This window comes from Triticum aestivum, chromosome 2A (genome assembly GCF_018294505.1).
Source record: "Triticum aestivum cultivar Chinese Spring chromosome 2A, IWGSC CS RefSeq v2.1, whole genome shotgun sequence".
Classification (NCBI taxonomy): Eukaryota; Viridiplantae; Streptophyta; class Magnoliopsida; order Poales; family Poaceae; genus Triticum; species Triticum aestivum.
Window position 1 is genome coordinate 662,565,050 of NC_057797.1, and position 4,928 is coordinate 662,569,977.

The window sequence follows — 4,928 nt, forward strand, 5'->3', positions numbered from 1 at the left end:
GCGCGTGCCACCGCACTTCGCCCGCCGGCCGCCGGAAGCCACCTTCGCCGCCGCCTCGGCTTCCGCCGAAGTTGCACCGCCGCCTCCGCCGCCGGTGCTCCGCAGCGGACCTCCTCCACTGCGCCTCCACTCCGCGCCAGATCCGGCGAGCCCCGGCCGCGCCAATCGTCTCCTTCCACTGTTCCGGCGATGAACTCCGTCGATCCTTGTAATCCGCGCCGATCTGGATCTGGATCCACCCCGGCTGAGTTTTTCCCTCCGAACCCTAATTTTTATGCTATCTTCGTCATGTCATAACTTCATCACCGTTGCTCTGATTCGTGCGTGTAGCATATAAAATTGTTCGTCTCGACGAGTACATCATTTCATCTCATTGCATCATTCTCATTTGAGCTCATCTTGATGCCCGAAATGCTGTTGGAAGAGGGCTATGTGATGATAGTTTCAGATCTGTTTCAGCAAATGCACTTTTGTCATTTTTGCCATGATTAATGTGTGCATGCTATGATCTTGAGCTCTACATGTGTTTTTTTGTATGCCATGCCATCTTTACAGGGGTGTATGCCATGTATTTTTTTGTGATCTTTGTGGTGACTAGCACAAGCATGCAAAGTAGCTTACTCAATGATGCTGATTTCAGGGACATAGAATTTCACCAAGTCCTTGTCCTGTTATTGTTTTTATGCCATATGTTCATGTTGTTTCCTAGTGATCCGTGCCTCTTTTGAGCATGATCAGTAAGGATGTTTTGTAGAGTTTGTTGTGCTATTTCCATCCATGTCTTTGTTTGTAATTATGGAGCACCCTAGCTTGAGTCAATCGAGCTCTACTTTTGCTATAAAATGTTCCTGGCAAATTTTTACATGTTTTGCAATTTTGCCAAGCTTGTTGTTGTTGATCCATGCATGCTATGTTGTTGTTCTTGCCATGCCTAGCTTCTATGACATGTCTATTCGCTGGGTGTATGCTTAGATTGTCATGCAATGCCTCGTAGTGAGTGCATCGAGCTCGTATACATGCCTACTTGTTAACTGTTTTGCCATGCTCTAGTTTTTCACTAATTCTGAATCTGTTTATGTTTTTGCTATGTCCACATGGTTGCAATTGTATTTTCTGATCCCTTTTGGCTCATGGTCACTAAGGGACTTTTGTTATATGCTTTGAGTAGCTTCATGCCATGCCTTGCTTTGCCATGATATGTTCCTGTAGCATGTAGTTTTCTTGTTCTAAAGATCGCTTCCTGATGATAAATTCCTCACTTGTTGTTAATTTCACTAAGTCTGAAATCTGTTCTCTTTTGCACTTTTGCCATGCTTGTTTGAACCTATTAATGAGTGAACTAGCCATAGCTCAGTGTTCATCTTTTGTCAAGCATCATGAGTGGATCCCTGCCATGTATTTTTTTGCCATGTTTGAGTGCTGTAGCATGATGTTCTTGATGCATTTAGGTGGTCTCGTGCTGATTATCGTAGATCGGTGCCATATTTGTTTTGCTTGCCATTTCCAAACCGTGCATCCGATTCCGGTGATCTTTATATCGATTTCAACCGAAATCAACTCCCCTTTCCAGTGGCACTCTTGGATTTCAAGTTGAGGCCAGGTTCAATCATTCCTTTCCAAATCATGCATATGCATCACATACCGCATCCCGCATATCATGCCATGTTTATGTGTTGGTTGTTTACTATGTTGTGTGCTATTTCCGGTGTTGCTTCTTCGGGTTGGTTCCGATAACGTCGCGTTTGTGAGGAACCATTCGACTACGTCTATTTGTCTTCTTCATGGACTTGTTCTTCTTCCTTGCGGGATCTCAGGCAAGATGACCATACTCTCGAAATCACTTCTATCTTTGCTTGCTAGATGCTCGCTCTTTTGCTATGCCTATGCTACGATACCTACCCCTTGCTTATCATGCCTCCCATATTGCCATGTCAAACCTCTAACCCACCATGTCCTAGCAAACCATTGTTTGGCTATGTTACCGCTTTGCTCAGCCCCTCTTATAGCGTTGCTAGTTGCAGGTGAAGATTGGAGATCATTCCTTGTTGGAACTTGTTTATTGTTGGGATATCACAATATTATTTTGTTTATCTTAATGCACATATATACTTGATAAAGGGTGGAAGGCTTGCCTTATGCCTGATGTTTTGTTCCACTCTTGCCGCCCTAGTTTCCGTCATATCGGTGTTATGTTCCCGGATTTTGCGTTCCTTACGTGGTTGGGTTATAATGGGAACCCCTTGACAGTTCGCCTTGAATAAAACTCCTCCAGCAATGCCCAACATTGGTTTTACCATTCGCCGCCTAGCCTCTTTTTCCCTTGGGTTCCGCGGACTCAAGGGTCATCTTTACTTAAACCCCCTGGGCCAGTGCTCCTCTGAGTGTTGGTCCGTGTCAGTGTCATAACCGGCGGATCTCGGGTAGGGGGTCCCGAACTGTGCGTCTAAGGCGGATGGTAACAGGAGGCAGGGGACACGATGTTTTACCCAGGTTCGGGCCCTCTTGATGGAGGTAAAACCCTACGTCCTGCTTGATTAATATTGATGATATGGGTAGTACAAGAGTAGATCTACCATGAGATCAGAGAGGCTAAACCCTAGAAGCTAGCCTATGGTATGATGTATGTTGTCCTACGGACTAAAACCCTCCGGTTTATATAGACACCGGAAAGGGCTAGGGTTACACAAGGTCGGTTACAAAGGAGGAGATATACATATCCGTATTGCCTAGCTTGCCTTCCATGCCAAGTAGAGTCCCATCCGGACACGAGATGAAATCTTCAATCTTGTATCTTCATAGTCCAACAGTCCGGCCAAAGGATATAGTCCGGCTGTCCGGAGACCCCCTAATCCAGGACTCCCTCAGTAGCCCCTGAACCAGGCTTCAATGACGATGAGTCTGGCGTGCAGTATTGTCTTCAGCATTGCAAGGCGGGTTCCTCCTCCGAATACATCACAGAAGAATTTTGAATACAAGGATAGTGTCCGACCCTGCAAAATAAGTTCCACATACCACGGGCGAGGTGCAGCAAGAGCTCCAGGCTCTCGTGATGAAGCACGAGGCGTTGGAGCTTGACTCGAAGACGCGAGAGTCTGAGCTTGCCGCGGCCCTCGAGAGCGCAAAGAGTGCCAAGGCCGAAGCCCAAAAGGCTCTCCAGGAGATTGACGTGATGAAGAAAATAGCGGCGGGTAAGGCATTCTATATGCAAAGCAAGCATGTGAGAGTAAATTACCTATTACTTACCCGAATACGGAGCTCTCCAGGAGCATTCGCATATTTGCCCCGCAGCATGTCGGATGCCGCATAGTTTTACCAGGCCGAGGAGGGAAGCTCAACGGAGAAGCTATTCTGGTCTCAGTATACTGGGACCGAACACCCGATGCCTCTGAGCGACCAGCTAAAGCAGCTGGCCGAGCTACACAAGGCGGCCGAACAGGCCATGAAGGGCCTTATAGTCCGGCTGTGGCCTGGCGACGCCCTTCCGAACAGCTACTTCGGCCTGGTGAGGCAGCTTGTGAATGCCTGCCCACGGCTAGAAGTCGTCAAGCGGTCCGTCTGCATCGAAGGTGCACGCCGGGCTTTCGCCCGTGTGAAGGTGCAATGGGCCAAGCTAGACGCCGTGAAGCTGATCAAGGAAGGACCACCGCAGGGCAAGGAGCATCGCACCCCCGAAATTTATTATGAGGGTCCTGAAGGGTGCCCGTCTTGTAGCGGACGAATGTCCAAAGGATGTAATATTTCAGTAAACTTGCTCGTGTGATCCTGTATGATGAAAAACTTGTTTCATATGCGCTATGCAACGCTTGTTTGAATTTAAAATATTACCTTCTGTTTGGCTGTGTATCCAATCTGAGAGATGGCTAGTCCTCGGCTTCTGCCCCCATGCCGCGAGTGCTGGGGTGTTCGGGATAAACCTGAGCACTTTTGTTCCCATTTTGGGTCCTTCGAGGGAGGTGCTCAGCACAACGAACAAGGTAACCAGACTAATAATGCTTTATCACTCTCACTTAGCCATAGAATTCTATAATTTTAAATTTCGGCGAAGCCCCTAGTATTCGAAAGGCCGAATTCGGGGCGGCATAAGTCTTTAGGGACTCGAAACCTCGTCGAACAGCGACCAGTCTCTCGCCTTATCATGACAGTCAGTTTTAGCTTTCTCTACTGAGGTGCTTAACCCAGCAGAACCGGGGCACAATCGCAGTAGTTCTCCTAGTGCTACCTTAGCTGATAGAGTGGAACGTAAGGTACCAAAACATAGGAGCCGGGCAAACCCAACATTTGACCAAAGACATGATTCGGAGCTGATGCATATAATGCTATAAGTTCGGGGTGTCGCACTTGTGAAACTGTTCGGACTTCTCACACCATATTGTGGGGCATTTAAGCCCCTGGTGTATTGGCCGTATCAAAATGTACGGTTGCAAGGCGTCATTAATGAACACACACACACACACACACACACACAGATATATATATATATATATATATATATATATATATATATATATATATATAAAGAAGAATGCAATAATAGTCTTAATGCTATGCATTGTTTATTCAAAAAGGTGCGTTAAAGCAGAATGATACAGATAGTGCGATAAGCAAAAAGTAGGACTATGTCCCTTCCAAGGGCAGGCTGAGGAATAGTATTAAAGCAAACATTTCACTCGTTATCGTAATCCACCTGGGAGTTCCGTGGTGTGACGTAGCTTTCTGCCTCCTTGGTTGCTGCATCATGTGTTCGGCAATCATGCTGCCGGACGGGGTTTTCAGAGATTAAAGTCCTGAAAATAGAAAGATAACAAAGCGGGAAGCCCCTAGTGCGGTTTAAGCCGCGTCTTGGGGCGTGCCGTAGTTGTGCCCCCCTCCCCACCTGTGCCCATGGTATTTTTAATGTGTAATTATGTACGCGTGGCACGGATTTCGCC